The sequence below is a fragment of the Schistocerca serialis genome, unplaced genomic scaffold (genome assembly GCF_023864345.2).
Source record: "Schistocerca serialis cubense isolate TAMUIC-IGC-003099 unplaced genomic scaffold, iqSchSeri2.2 HiC_scaffold_1393, whole genome shotgun sequence".
NCBI lineage: Eukaryota > Metazoa > Arthropoda > Insecta > Orthoptera > Acrididae > Schistocerca > Schistocerca serialis.
Window position 1 is genome coordinate 4,581,224 of NW_026047617.1, and position 16,974 is coordinate 4,598,197.

Genomic DNA, 16,974 nt, shown 5'->3' on the forward strand with positions numbered 1-16,974 from the left:
GTGAGTCCAGTTTTAGATTCAGATGCTTCACTTCAGGTTTACTGTATACCTTGCACCTTCTTATTGACGATGAAATACAGAAATTGCATCGGAATTTAATACAAATGCACATGCCGACTTAAGTACAAGAGGACTGACACTCTCACTTTCTATGATTTGAACCTTTCCTGTGAGTCCAGTTTTAGATTCCGATGCTTGACTTCAGGTTTACTTTATACCTTGCACCTTCTTATTGACGATGAAACACAGAAATTTCATCGGAATTAATACAAAAGGCACAATGGTGACTTAAGTACAAGACGACTGACACTCTCCCTTTCTATGATTTGAACCTCTCCGGTGAGTCCAGTTTTAGATTCCGATGCTTCACTTCAGATTTACTGTGTACCTTGCACCTTCTTATTGACGATGAAACACAGAAATTGCATCGGAATTTAATACAAAAGGCACAATGCCGACTAAAGTACAAGAGGACTGACACTCTCACTTTCTATGATTTTAACCTCTCCTGTGAGTCCAGTTTTAAATTCCGATCCTTCAGTTCAGGTTTACTCTATACCTTGCACCTTCTTATTGACGATGACACACAGAAATTGCATCCGAATTTAGTACAAGAGGCACAATGCCGACTTAAGTACAAGAGGACTGACACTCTCACTTTCTATGATTTGAACCTCTCCTGTGAGTCCAGTTTTAGATTCCGATGCTTCACTTCAGATTTACTGTGTTCCTTGCACCTTCTTATTGACGATGAAACACAGAAATTGCATCGGAATTTAATACAAAAGGCACAATGCCGACTAAAGTACAATGGGACTGACACTCTCCATTTCTATGATTTGAACCTCTCCTGTGAGTCCATTTTTAGATTCCGATGCTTCACTTCAGGTCTACTGTAACACTTGGACCTTCTTATTGACAATGAAACACAGAAATCCATCGGAATTTAATACAAAAAGCATAATTCCGACTAAAGTAAAAGAGGACTGTCACTCTCACTATCTATGATTTGAACCTCTCCTGTGAGTCCAGTTTTAGATTCCGATGCTTCACTTCAGGTTTACTGAATACCTTGCACCTTCTTATTGACGATGAAACACAGAAATTGCATCGGAATTTAATACAAAAGGCACAATGCCGACTTAAATACAAGAGGACTGACACTCTCACTTTCTATTATTCGAACCTCTCCCGTGATTCCAGTTTTAGATTCAGATGTTTCACTTCAGGTTTACTGAATACCCTGCACCTTCTTATTGACGATGAAGCACAGAAATTGCTTCGGAATTTAATACAAAATGCACAATGTCGACTTAAGTACAAGAGGACTGACACTCTCACATTCTATGATTTGAACCTCTCTTGTGAGTCCAGTTTTAGATTCCGATGCTTCACTTCAGGTTTACTGTATACCTTGCACCTTCTTATTGACGATGAAACACAGAAATTGCATCGGAATTTAATACAAATGGCACAATGCCGACTTAAGTACAAGAGGACTGACACTCTCACTTTCTATGATTTGAACCTCTCCTGTGAGTCCAGTTTTAGAGTCCGATGCTTCACTTCAGGTTTAATGTATACCTTGCACCTTCTTATTGACGATGAAACACAGAAATTTCATCGGAATTCAATACAAAAGGCACAATGCCGACTTAAGTAAAACAGGACTGTCAATCTCCCTTTCTATGATTTGAACCTCTCCTGTGAGCCCAGTTTTAGATTCCGATGCTTCACTTCAGGTTTACTGTATACCTTGCCCCTTCTTATTGACGATGAAACACAGGAATTGCATCCGAATTAAATACAAAAGGCACAATGCCGACTTAAGTACAAGAGGACTGACACTCACACTTTCTATGATTTGAACTCCTCCTGTGAGTCCAGTTTTAGATTCCGATGCTTCACTTCAGGTTTACTGTATCCCTTGGACCTTCTTATTGACGATGAAACACAGAAATTTCATCGGAATTTAATACAAAAAGCATAATTCCGACTTAAGTAAAAGAGGACTGTCACTCTCACTATATTTGATTTGAACCTCTCCTGTGAGTCCAGTTTTAGATTCCGATGCTTCACTTCAGGTTTACTGAACACCTTGCACCTTCTTATTGACGATGAAACACAGAAATTGCATCGGAATTTAATACAAAAGGCACAATGCCGACTTAAATACAAGAGGACTGACACTCTCACTTTCTATTATTCGAACCTCTCCTGTGATTCCAGTTCTAGATTCAGATGTTTCACTTCAGGTTTACTGAATACCTTGCACCTTCTTATTGACGATGAAGCACAGAAATTGCATCGGAATTTAATACAAAAGGCACAATGCCGACTTAAGTGCAAGAGGACTGACACTCTCACTTAGTATGATTTGAACCTCTCTTGTGAGTCCAGTTTTAGATTCCGATGCTTCACTTCAGGTTTACAGTATACCTTGCACCTTCTTATTGACGATGAAACACAGAAATTGCATCGGAATTTAATACAAATGGCACAACGCCGACTTAAGTACAGGAGGACTGACACTCTCACTTTCTATGATTTGAACCTCTCCTGTGAGTCCAGTTTTAGATTCAGATGCTTCACTTCAGGTTTACTGTATACTTTGCACCTTCTTATTGACGATGAAACACAGAAATTGCATCGGAATTTAATACAAATGCACAATGCCGACTTAAGTACAAGAGGACTGACACTCTCACTTTCTATGATTTGAACCTTTCCTGTGAGTCCAGTTTTAGATTCCGATGCTTGACTTTAGGTTTACTGTATACCTTGCACCTTCTTATTGACGATGAAACACAGAAATTTCATCGGAATTAATACAAAAGGCACAATGCCGACTTAAGTACAAGCGGACTGACACTCTCACTATCTATGATTTGCACCTCTCCTGTGAGTCCAGTTTTAGATTCAGATGCTTCACTTCAGGTTTACTGTATACCTTGCACCTTCTTATTGACGATGAAACACAGAAATTGCATCCGAATTTAATACAAAAGGCACCTTACCGACTTAAGTACAAGAGGACTGACTCTCTCCATTTCTATGATTTGAACCTCTCCTGTGAGTCCAGTTTTAGATTCCGATGCTTCACTTCAGGCTTACTGTATCCCTTGGACTTTCTTATTGACGATGAAACACAGAAATTGCATCCGAATTTAACACAAAAGGCACAATGCCGCCTAAAGTACAAGAGGACTGACACTCTCCATATCTATGATTTGAACCTCTCCTGTGAGTCCAGTTTTAGATTCCGATGCTTCACTTCAGGTCTACTGTATCCCTTGGACGTTCTTATTGACGATGAAACACAGAAATTGCATCGGAATTAAATTCAAAAGGCACAATGCCGACTTAAGTACAAGAGGACTGACACTCTCGCTTTCTATGACTTGAACGTCTCCTGTGACTCCAGTATTAGATTCCGATGCTTCACTTCAGGTTTACTGTATACCTTGCACCTTCTTATTGCCAATGAAACACAGAAATTGCATCCGAATTTAATACAAAAGGCACAATGGTGACTTAAGTACAAGACGACTGACACTCTCCCTTTCTATGATTTGAACCTCTCCGGTGAGTCCAGTTTTAGATTCCGATGCTTCACTTCAGTTTTACTGTGTACCTTGCACCTTCTTATTGACTATGAAACACAGAAATTGCATCGGAATTTAATACAAAAGGCACAATGCCGACTAAAGCACAAGAGGACTGACACTCTCACTTTCTATGATTTTAACCTCTCCTGTGTGTCCAGTTTTAGATTCCGATCCTTCAGTTCAGGTTTACTCTATACCTTGCACCTTCTTATTGACGATGACACACAGAAATAGCATCCGAATTTAGTACAAGAGGCACAATGCCGACTTAAGTACAAGAGGACTGACACTCTCACTTTCTATGATTTGAACCTCTCCTGTGTGTCCAGTTTTAGATTCCGATGCTTCACTTCAGGTTTACTGTATACTTTGCACCTTGTAATTGACGATGAAACACAGAAATTGCATCGGAATTTAATACAAAAGGCACAATGCCGACTTAAGTATAAGAGGGCTGACACTCTCTTTTTCTATGATTTGAACCTCTCCTGTGACTCCAGTATTAGATTCCGATGCTCCACTTCAGGTTTACTGTATACCTTGCACGTTCTTATTGACGATGACACACTGAAATTGCATCCGAATTTAATACAAGAGGCACAATGCCGATTTAAGTACAAGAGGACCGACACTCAAACTTCCTATGATTGGAACCTACCCTGTGAGTCCAGTTTCAGTTTCCGAAGCTTCACTTACGGTTTACTGTGTCCCTTCTACATTCTTATTGACGATGAAACACAGAAATTGCATCCGAATTTAACACAAAAGGCTCAATGCCGACTAAAGTACAAGGGGACTGACACTCTCCATTTCTATGATTTGAACCTCTCCTGTGAGTCCATTTTTAGATTCTGATGCTTCACTTCAGGTCTACTGTATCCCTTGAACCTTCTTATTGACAATGAAACACAGAAATATCATCAGAATTTAATACAAAAAGCATAATTCCGACTTAAGTAAAAGAGGACTGTCACTCTCACTATCTATGATTTGAACCTCTCCTGTGAGTCCAGTTTTAGATTCCGATGCTTCACTTCAGGTTTACTGAATACCTTGCACCTTCTTATTGACAATGAAGCACAGAAATTGCATCGGAATTTAATACAAAAGGCACAATGCCGACTTAAATACAAGAGGACTGACACTCTCACTTTCTATTATTCGAACCTCTCCTGTGATTCCAGTTTTAGATTCAGATGTTTCACTTCAGGTTTACTGAATACCTTGCACCTTCTTATTGACGATGAAGCACAGAAATTGCATCGGAATTTAATACAGAAGGCACAATGCCGACTTAAGTACAAGAGGACTGACACTCTCACTTTCTATGATTTGAACCTCTCTTGTGAGTCCAGTTTTAGATTCCGATGCTTCACTTCAGGTTTACTGTATACCTTGCACATTCTTATTGACGATGAAACACAGAAATTGCATCGGAATTTAATACAAATGGCACAATGCCGACTTAAGTACAAGAGGACTGACACTCTCACTTTCTATGATTTGAACCTCTCCTGTGAGTCCAGTTTTAGATTCAGATGCTTCACTTCAGGTTTACTGTATACCTTGCACCTTCTTATTGACGATGAAACACAGAAATTGCATCGGAATTTAATACAAATGCACAATGTCGACTTAAGTACAAGAGGACTGACACTCTCACTTTCTATGATTTGAACCTTTCCCGTGAGTCCAGTTTTAGATTCCGATGCTTGACTTCAGGTTTACTGTATACCTTGCACCTTCTTATTGACGATGAAACACAGAAATTGCATCCGAATTTAATACAAAAGGCACAATACCGACTTAAGTACAAGAGGACTGACTCTCTCCATTTCCATGATTTGAACCTCTCCTGTGAGTCCAGTTTTAGATTCCGATGCTTCACTTCAGGCTTACTGTATCCCTTGGACCTTCTTATTGACGATGAAACACAGAAATAGCATCCGAATTTAACACAAAAGGCACAATGCCGCCTAAAGTACAAGAGGACTGACACTCTCCATTTCTATGATTTGAACCTCTCCTGTGAGTCCAGTTTTAGATTCCGATGCTTCACTTCAGGTCTACTGTATCCCTTGGACGTTCTTATTGACGATGAAACACAGAAATTGCATCGGAATTAAATTCAAAAGGCACAATGCCGACTTAAGTACAAGAGGACTGACACTCTCACTTTCTACGACTTGAACGTCTCCTGTGACTCCAGTATTAGATTCCGATGCTTCACTTCAGGTTTACTGTATACCTTGCACCTTCTTATTGCCGATGAAACACAGAAATTGCATCCGAATTTAATACAAAACACACAATGGTGACTTAAGTACAAGACGACTGACACTCTCCCTTTCTATGATTTGAACCTCTCCGGTGAGTCCAGTTTTAGATTCCGATGCTTCACTTCAGGTTTACTGTGTACCTTGCACCTTCTTATTGACTATGAAACACAGAAATTGCATCGGAATTTAATACAAAAGGCACAATGCCGACTAAAGTACAAGAGGACTGACACTCTCACTTTCTATGATTTTAACCTCTCCTGTGAGTCCAGTTTTAGATTCCGATCCTTCAGTTCAGGTTTACTCTATACCTTGCACCTTCTTATTGACGATGACACACAGAAATAGCATCCGAATTTGGTACAAGAGGCACAATGCCGACTTAAGTACAAGAGGACTGACACTCTCACTTTCTATGATTGGAACCTCTCCTGTGAATCCAGTTTTAGATTCCGATGCTTCACTTCAGGTTTACTGTATACTTCGCACCTTATTATTGACGATGAAACACAGAAATTGCATCGGAATTTAATACAAAAGGCACAATGCCGACTTAAGTATAAGAGGGCTGACACTCTCTTTTTCTGTGATTTGAACCTCTCCTGTGACTCCAGTATTAGATTCCGATGCTCCACTTCAGGTTTACTGTATACCTTGCACGTTCTTATTGACGATGACACACTGAAATTGCATCCGAATTTAATACAAGAGGCACAATGCCGATTTAAGTACAAGAGGACTGACACTCAAACTTCCTATGATTGGAACCTACCCTGTGAGTCCAGTTTCAGATTCCGAAGCTTCACTTCAGGTTTACTGTATCCCTTGAACCTTCTTATTGACAATGAAACACAGAAATTTCATCGGAATTTAATACAAAAAGCATAATTCCGACTTAAGTAAAAGAGGACTGTCACTCTCACTATCTATGATTTGAACCTCTCCTGTGAGTCCAGTTTTAGATTCCGATGCTTCACTTCAGTTTTACTGTATACCTTGCCCCTTCTTATTGACGATGAAACACAGGAATTGCATCCGAATTAAATACAAAAGGCACAATGCCGACTTAAGTACAAGAGGACTGACACTTTCCTTTCTATGATTTGAACTCCTCCTGTGAGTCCAGTTTTAGATTCCGATGCTTCACTTCAGGTTTACTGTATCCCTTGGACCTTCTTATTGACGATGAAACAAAGAAATTTCATCGGAATTTAATACAAAAAGCATAATTCAGACTTAAGTAAAAGAGGACTGTCACTCTCACTATCTATGATTTGAACCTCTCCTGTGAGTCCAGTTTTAGATTCCGATGCTTCACTTCAGGTTTACTGAATACCTTGCACCTTCTTATTGACGATGAAACACAGAAATTGCATCGGAATTTAATACAAAAGGCACAATGCCGACTTAAATACAAGAGGACTGACACTCTCACTTTCTATTATTCGAACCTCTCCTGTGATTCCAGTTTTAGATTCAGATGTTTCACTTCAGGTTTACTGAATACCTTGCACCTTCTTATTGACGATGAAGCAAAAAAATGCATCGGAATTTAATACAAAAGGCACAATGCCGACTTAAGTACAAGAGGACTGACACTCTCACTTTCTATGATTTGAACCTCTCTTGTGAGTGCAGTTTCAGATTCCGATGCTTCACTTCAGGTTTACTGTATACCTTGCACCTTCTTATTGACGATGAAACACAGAAATTGCATCGGAATTTAATACAAATGGCACAATGCCGATTTAAGTACAAGAGGACTGACACTCTCACTTTCTATGATTTGAACCTCTCCTGTGAGTCCAGTTTTAGATTCAGATGCTTCACTTCAGGTTTACTGTATACCTTGCACCTTCTTATTGACGATGAAACACAGAAATTGCATCGGAATTTAATACAATTGCACAATGCCGACTTAAGTACAAGAGGACTGACACTCTCACTTTCTATGATTTGTACCTTTCCTGTGAGTCCAGTTTTAGATTCCGATGCTTGACTTCAGGTTTACTTTATACCTTGCACCTTCTTATTGACGATGAAACACAGAAATTTCATCGGAATTAATACAAGAGGCACAATGCCGACTTCAGTACAAGCGGACTGACACTCTCACTATCTATGATTTGCACCTCTCCTGTGAGTACAGTTTTAGATTCAGATGCTTCACTTCAGGTTTACTGTATACCTTGCACCTTCTTATTGACGATGAAACACAGAAATTGCATCCGAATTTAATACAAAAGGCACAATACCGACTTAAGTACAAGAGGACTGACTCTCTCCACTTCTATGATTTGAACCTCTCCTGTGAGTCCAGTTTTAGATTCCGATGCTTCACTTCAGGCTTACTGTATCCATTGGACCTTCTTATTGACGATGAAACACAGAAATTGCATCCGAATTTAACACAAAAGGCACAATGCCGCCTAAAGTACAAGAGACCTGACACTCTCCATTTATATGATTTCAACCTCTCCTGTGAGTCCAGTTTTAGTTTCCGATGCTTCACTTCAGGTCTACTGTATCCCTTGGACGTTCTAATTGACGATGAAACACAGAAATTGCATCGGAATTAAATTCAAACGGCACAGTGCCGACTTAAGTACAAGAGGACTGACACTCTCACTTTCTATGATTTGAACGTCTCCTGTGACTCCAGTATTAGATTCCGATGCTTCACTTCAGGTTTACTGTATACCTTGCACCTAATTATTGCCGATGAAACACAGAAATTGCATCCGAATTTAATACAAAAGGCACAATGATGACTTAAGTACAAGACGACTGACACTCTCCCTTTCTATGATTTGAACCTCTCCGGTGAGTCCAGTTTTAGATTCCGATGCTTCACTTCAGGTTTACTGTGTACCTTGCACCTTCTTATTGACGATGAAACACAGAAATTGCATCGGAATTTAATACAAAAGGCACAGTGCCGACTAAAGTACAAGAGGTCTGACACTCTCACTTTCTATGATTTTAACCTCTCCTGTGAGTCCAGTTTTAGATTCCGATGCTTCAGTTCAGGTTTACTATATACCTTGCACCTTCTTATTGACGATGAAACACAGAAATTGCATCTGAATTTAATACAAAAGGCACAATGCCGACTTAAGTATAAGAGGGCTGACACTCTCTTTATCTATGATTTGAACCTCTCCTGTGACTCCAGTATTAGATTCCGATGCTCCACTTCAGGTTTACTGTATACCTTGCACGTTCTTATTGACGATGACACACTGAAATTGCATCCGAATTTAATACGAGAGGCACAATGCCGACTTAAGTACAAGAGGACTGACACTCAAACTTCCTATGATTGGAACCTACCCTGTGAGTCCAGTTTTAGATTCCGATGCTTCACTTCAGGTTTACTGTATCCCTTCTACCTTCTTATTAACGATGAAACACAGAAATTGCATCCGAATTTAACACAAAAGGCACAATGCCGAATAAAGTACAAGGGGACTGACACTCTCCATTTCTATGATTTGAACCTCTCCTGTGAGTCCATTTTTAGATTCCGATGCTTCACTTCAGGTCTACTGTATCCCTTGGACGTTCGTATTGACGATGAAACACAGAAATTGCATCGGAATTAAATACAAAAGGCACAATGCCGACTTAAATACAAGAGGACTGACACTCTCACTTTATATTATTCGAACCTCTCCTGTGATTCATGTTTTAGATTCCGATGCTTCACTTCAGGTTTACTGTATCCCTTCGACCTTCTTATTGACGATGAAACACAGGAATTTCATCCGAATTAAATACAAAAGGCACAATGCCGACTTAAGTACAAGAGGACTGACACTCTCCTTTTCTATGATTTGAACTTCTCCTGTGAGTCCAGTTTTAGATTCCAATGCTTCACTTCAGGTTTACTGTATCCCTTGGACCTTCTTATTGACGATGAAACACAGAAATTTCATCAGAATTTAATACAAAAAGCATAATTCAGACTTAACTAAAAGAGGACTGTCACTCTCACTTTCTATTATTCGAACCTCTCCTGTGATTCATGTTTTAGATTCCGATGCTTCACTTCAGGTTTACTGTATACCTTGCCCCTTCTTATTGACGATGAAATACAGGAATTGCATCCGAATTAAATACAAAAGGCACAATGCCGACTTAAGTACAAGAGGTCTGACACTCTCACTTTCTATGATTTTAACCTCTCCTGTGAGTCCAGTTTTAGATTCCGATGCTTCAGTTCAGGTTTACTATATACCTTGCACCTTCTTATTGACGATGACACACAGAAATTGCATCCGAATTTAGTACACGAGGCACAATGCCGACTTAAGTACAATAGGACTGACACTCTCACTTTCTATGATTTGAACGTCTCCTGTGACTCCAGTATTAGATTCCGATGCTTCACTTCAGGTTTACTGTATACCTTGCACCTTCTTATTGACGATGAAACACAGAAATTGCATCCGAATTAAATTCAAAAGGCACAATGGTGACTTAAGTACAAGACTACTGACACTCTCCCTTTCTTTGATTTGAACCTCTCCGGTGAGTCCAGTTTTAGATTCCGATGCTTCACATCAGTTTTACTGTATACCTTGCACCTTCTTATTGACGATGAAACACAGAAATTGCATCGGAATTTAATACAAAAGGCACAATGCCGACTTAAATACAAGAGGACTGACACTCTCACTTTCTATTATTCGAACCTCTCCTGTGATTCATGTTTTAGATTCCGATGCTTCACTTCAGGTTTACTGTATACCTTGCCCCTTCTTATTGACGATGAATAACAGGAATTACATCCGAATTAAATTCAAAAGGCACAATGCCGACTTAAGTACAAGAGGACTGACACTCTCCCTTTCTATGATTTGAACTCCCCCTGTGAGTCCAGTTTTAGATTCCGATGCTTCTCTTCAGGTTTACTGTATCCCTTGGACCTTCTTATTGACGATGAAACACAGAAATTCCATCGGAATTTAATACAAAAAGCATAATTCAGACTTAACTAAAAGAGGACTGTCACTCTCACTATCTATGATTGGAACCTCTCCTGTGAGTCCAGTTTTAGATTCCGATGCTTCACTTCAGGTCTACTGTATCCCTTGGACGTTCTTATTGACGATGAAACACAGAAATTGCATCGGAATTAAATTCAAAAGGCACAATGCCGACTTAAGTACAAGAGGACTGACACTCTCACTTTCTATGAAATGAACGTCTCCTGTGACTCCAGTATTAGATTCCGATGCTTCACTTCAGGTTTACTGTATACCTTGCACCTTCTTATTGCCGATGAAACACAGAAATTGCATCCGAATTTAATACAAAAGGCACAATGGTGACTTAAGTACAAGACGACTGACACTCTCCCTTTCTATGATTTGAACCTCTCCGGTGAGTCCAGTTTTAGTTTCCGATGCTTCACTTCAGGTTTACTGTGTACCTTGCACCTTCTTATTGACGATGAAACACAGAAATTGCATCGGAGTTTAATACAAAAGGCACAATGCCGACTAAAGTACAAGAGGTCTGACACTCTCACTTTCTATGATTTTAACCTCTCCTGTGAGTGCAGTTTTAGATTCCAATGCTTCAGTTCAGGTTTACTATATACCTTGCACCTTCTTATTGACGATGACACACAGAAATTTCATCCGAATTTAGTACAAGAGGCACAATGCCGACTTAAGTACAAGAGGACTGACACTCTCACTTTCTATGATTTGAACCTCTCCTGTGAGTCCAGTTTTAGATTCCGATGCTTCACTTCAGGTTTACTGTATACTTTGCACCTTGTTATTGACGATGAAACACAGAAATTGCATCGGAATTTAATACAAAAGGCACAATGCCGACTTAAGTATAAGAGGGCTGACACTCTCTTTTTCTATGATTTGAACCTCTCCTGTGACTCCAGTATTAGATTCCGATGCTCCACTTCAGGTTTACTGTATACCTTGCACGTTCTTATTGACGATGACACACTGAAATTGCATCCGAATTTAATACAAGAGGCACAATGCCGACTTAAGTACAAGAGGACTGACACTCAAACTTCCTATGATTGGAACCTACCCTGTGAGTCCAGTTATAGATTCCGATGCTTCACTTCAGGTTTACTGTATCCCTTCTACCTTCTTATTGACGATGAAACACAGAAATTGCATCCGAATTTAACACAAAAGGCACAATGCCGACTAAAGTACCAGGGGACTGACACTCTCCATTTCTATGATTTGAACCTCTCCTGTGAGTCCATTTTTAGATTCCGATGTTTCACTTCAAGTCTACTGTATCCCTTGGACGTTCTTATTGACGATGAAACACAGAAATTGCATCGGAAGGAAATTCAAAAGGCACAATGCCGACTTAAGTACAATAGGACTGACACTCTCACTTTCTATGATTTGAACGTCTCCTGTGACTCCAGTATTAGATTCCGATGCTTCACTTCAGGTTTACTGTATACCTTGCACCTTCTTATTGACGATGAAACACAGAAATTGCATCCGAATTTAATACAAAAGGCACAATGGTGACTTAAGTACAAGACTACTGACACTCTCCCTTTCTTTGATTTGAACCTCTCCGGTGAGTCCAGTTTTAGATTCCGATGCTTCACATCAGGATTACTGTATACCTTGCACCTTCTTATTGACGATGAAACACAGAAATTGCATCAGAATTTAATACAAAAGGCACAATGCCGACTTAAGTACAAGAGGACTGACACTCTCACTTTCTATGATTTGAACCTCTCCTGTGAGTCCAGTTTTAGATTCCGATGGTTCACTTCAGGTTTACTGTATACCTTGCACCTTGTTATTGACGATGAAACACAGAAATTGCATCGGAATTTAATAGAAAAGGCACAATGCCGATTTAGGTAAAAGAGCACTGTCAATCTCTCTTTCTATGATTTGAACCTCTCCTGTGAGTCCAGTTTTCGATTCCGATGCTTCACTTCAGGTGTACTGTATACCTTGCAACTTCTTATTGACGATGAAACACAGAAATTGCATCCCAATTTAATACAAAAGGCACAATGCCGACTTAAGTACAAGAGGACTGACACTCTAAATTTCTATGATTTGAACCTCTCCTGTGAATCCAGTTTTAGAGTCCGATGCTTCACTTCAGGTATAATGTATACCTTGCACCTTCTTATTGACGATGAAACACAGAAATTTCATCGGAATTTAATACAAAAGGCACAATGCCGTCTTAAGTAAAAGAGGACTGTCACTCTCCCTTTCTATGATTTGAACCTCTCCTGTGAGTCCAGTTTTAGATTCCGATGCTTCACTTCAGGTTTACTGTATACCTTGCCCCTTCTTATTGATGATGAAACACAGAAATTGCATCCGAATGTAATACAAAAGGCACAATGCCGACTTAAGTACAAGAGGACTGACACTCTCGCTTTCTATGATTTGAACCCCTCCTGTGAGTCCTGTTTTAGATTCCGATGTTTCACTTCAGGTTTACTGTATACCTTGCACCTTCTCATTGACGATGAAACACAGAAATTGCATCGGAATTTAATACAAAAGGCACAATTCCGACTTAAGTACAAGAGGACTGACACTCTCACTTTCTATGATTTGAACCTCTCTTGTGAGTCCAGTTTTAGATTCCGATGCTTCACTTCAGGTTTACTGTATACGTTGCACCTTCTTATTGACGATGAAACACAGAAATTGCACCGGAATTTAATACAAAAGGCACAATGCCGGCTTAAGTACAAGAGGACTGACACTTTCCGTTTCTATGATTTGAACCTCTCCTGTGAGTCCAGTTTTAGATTCAGTTGCTTCACTTCAGGTTTACAGTATACCTTGCACCTTCTTATTGACGATGAAACACAGAAATTGCATCCGAATTTAATACAAAAGGCACAATGGCGGCTTAAATACAAGAGGACTGACATTCTCACTTTCTATTATTTGAACCTCTCCTGTGATTCCAGTTTTAGATTCCGATGTTTCACTTCAGGTTTACTGTATACCTTGCACCTTCTTATTGACGATGAAACACAGAAATTGCATCGGAATTTAATACAAAAGGCACAATGCCGACTTATGTACGTGAGGACTGACACTCTCACTTTCTATGATTTGAACCTCTACTGTGAGTCCAGTTTTATATTCCGATGCTTCACTTCAGGTTTACTGTATACCTTGCACCTTCTTACTGACGATGAAACACAGAAATTGCATCGGAATTAATACAAAAGGCACAATGCCGACTTAAGTACAAGCGGACTGACACTTTCCCTTTCTATGATTTGAACCCCTCCTGTGAGTCCAGTTTTAGATTCCGATGTTTCACTTCAGGTTTACTGTATACCTTGCACCTTCTCATTGACGATGAAACACAGAAATTGCATCGGAATTTAATACAAAAGGCACAATTCCGACTTAAGTACAAGAGGACTGACACTCTCACTTTCTATGATTTGAACCTCTCTTGTGAGTCCAGTTTTAGATTCCGATGCTTCACTTCACGTTTACTGTATACGTTGCACCTTCTTATTGACGATGAAACACAGAAATTGCATCGGAATTTAATACAAAAGGCACAATGCCGGCTTAAGTACAAGAGGACTGACACTTTCCCTTTCTATGATTTGAACCTCTCCTGTGAGTCCAGTTTTAGATTCAGTTGCTTCACTTCAGGTTTACAGTATACCTTGCACCTTCTTATTGACGATGAAACACAGAAATTGCATCCGAATTTAATACAAAAGGCACAATGCCGGCTTAAATACAAGAGGACTGACATTCTCACTTTCTATTATTTGAACCTCTCCTATGATTCCAGTTTTAGATTCCGATGTTTCACTTCAGGTTTACTGTATACCTTGCACCTTCTTATTGACGATGAAACACAGAAATTGCATCGGAATTTAATACAAAAGGCACAATGCCGACTTAAGTACATGAGGACTGACACTCTCACTTTCTATGATTTGAGCCTCTCCTGTGAGTCCAGTTTTAGATTCCGATGGTTCACTTCAGGTTTACTGTATACCTTGCACCTTGTTATTGACGATGAAACACAGAAATTTCATCGGAATTTAATAGAAAAGGCACAATGCCGATTTAGGTAAAAGAGCACTGTCAATCTCTCTTTCTATGATTTGAACCTCTCCTGTGAGTCCAGTTTTCGATTCCGATGCTTCACTTCAGGTGTACTGTTTACCTTGCAACTTCTTATTGACGATGAAACACAGAAATTGCATCCCAATTTAATACAAAAGGCACAATGCCGACTTAAGTACAAGAGGACTGACACTCTAAATTTCTATGATTTGAACCTCTCCTGTGAGTCCAGTTTTAGAGTCCGATGCTTCACTTCAGGTATAATGTATACCTTGCACCTTCTTATTGACGATGAAACACAGAAATTTCATCGGAATTTAATACAAAAGGCACAATGCCGTCTTAAGTAAAAGAGGACTGTCACTCTCCCTTTCTATGATTTGAACCTCTCCTGTGAGTCCAGTTTTAGATTCCGATGCTTCACTTCAGGTTTACTGTATACCTTGCCCCTTCTTATTGATGATGAAACACAGAAATTGCATCCGAATGTAATACAAAAGGCACAATGCCGACTTAAGTACAAGAGGACTGACACTCTCGATTTCTATGATTTGAACCCCTCCTGTGAGTCCAGTTTTAGATTCCGATGTTTCACTTCAGGTTTACTGTATACCTTGCACCTTCTCATTGACGATGAAACACAGAAATTGCATCGGAATTTAATACAAAAGGCACAATTCCGACTTAAGTACAAGAGGACTGACACTCTCACTTTCTATGATTTGAACCTCTCTTGTGAGTCCAGTTTTAGATTCCGATGCTTCACTTCAGGTTTACTGTATACGTTGCACCTTCTTATTGACGATGAAACACAGAAATTGCACCGGAATTTAATACAAAAGGCACAATGCCGGCTTAAGTACAAGAGGACTGACACTTTCCCTTTCTATGATTTGAACCTCTCCTGTGAGTCCAGTTTTAGATTCAGTTGCTTCACTTCAGGTTTACAGTATACCTTGCACCTTCTTATTGACGATGAAACACAGAAATTGCATCCGAATTTAATACAAAAGGCACAATGCCGGCTTAAATACAAGAGGACTGACATTCTCACTTTCTATTATTTGAACCTCTCCTGTGATTCCAGTTTTAGATTCCGATGTTTCACTTCAGGTTTACTGTATACCTTGCACCTTCTTATTGACGATGAAACACAGAAATTGCATCGGAATTTAATACAAAAGGCACAATGCCGACTTATGTACATGAGGACTGACACTCTCACTTTCTATGATTTGAACCTCTACTGTGAGTCCAGTTTTATATTCCGATGCTTCACTTCAGGTTTACTGTATACCTTGCACCATCTTACTGACGATGAAACACAGAAATTGCATCGGAATTAATACAAGAGGCACAATGCCGACTTAAGTACAAGCGGACTGACACTCTCACTATCTATGATTTGAACATCTCCTGTGAGTCCAGTTTTAGATTCAGATGCTTCACTTCAGGTTTACTGTATACCTTGCCCCTTCTTATTGAGATGAAACACAGAAATTGCATCCGAATGTAATACAAAAGGCACAATGCCGACTTAAGTACAAGAGGAGTGACACTCTCGCTTTCTATGATTTGAACCCCTCCTGTGAGTCCAGTTTTAGATTCCGATGTTTCACTTCAGGTTTACTGTATACCTTGCACCTTCTCATTGACGATGAAACACAGAAATTGCATCGGAATTTAATACAAAAGGCACAATTCCGACTTAAGTACAAGAGGACTGACACTCTCACTTTCTATGATTTGAACCTCTCTTGTGAGTCCAGTTTTAGATTCCGATGCTTCACTTCAGGTTTACTGTATACGTTGCACCTTCTTATTGACGATGAAACACAGAAATTGCACCGGAATTTAATACAAAAGGCACAATGCCGGCTTAAGTACAAGAGGACTGACACTTTCCCTTTCAATGATTTGAACCTCTCCTGTGAGTCCAGTTTTAGATTCAGTTGCTTCACTTCAGGTTTACAGTATACCTTGCACCTT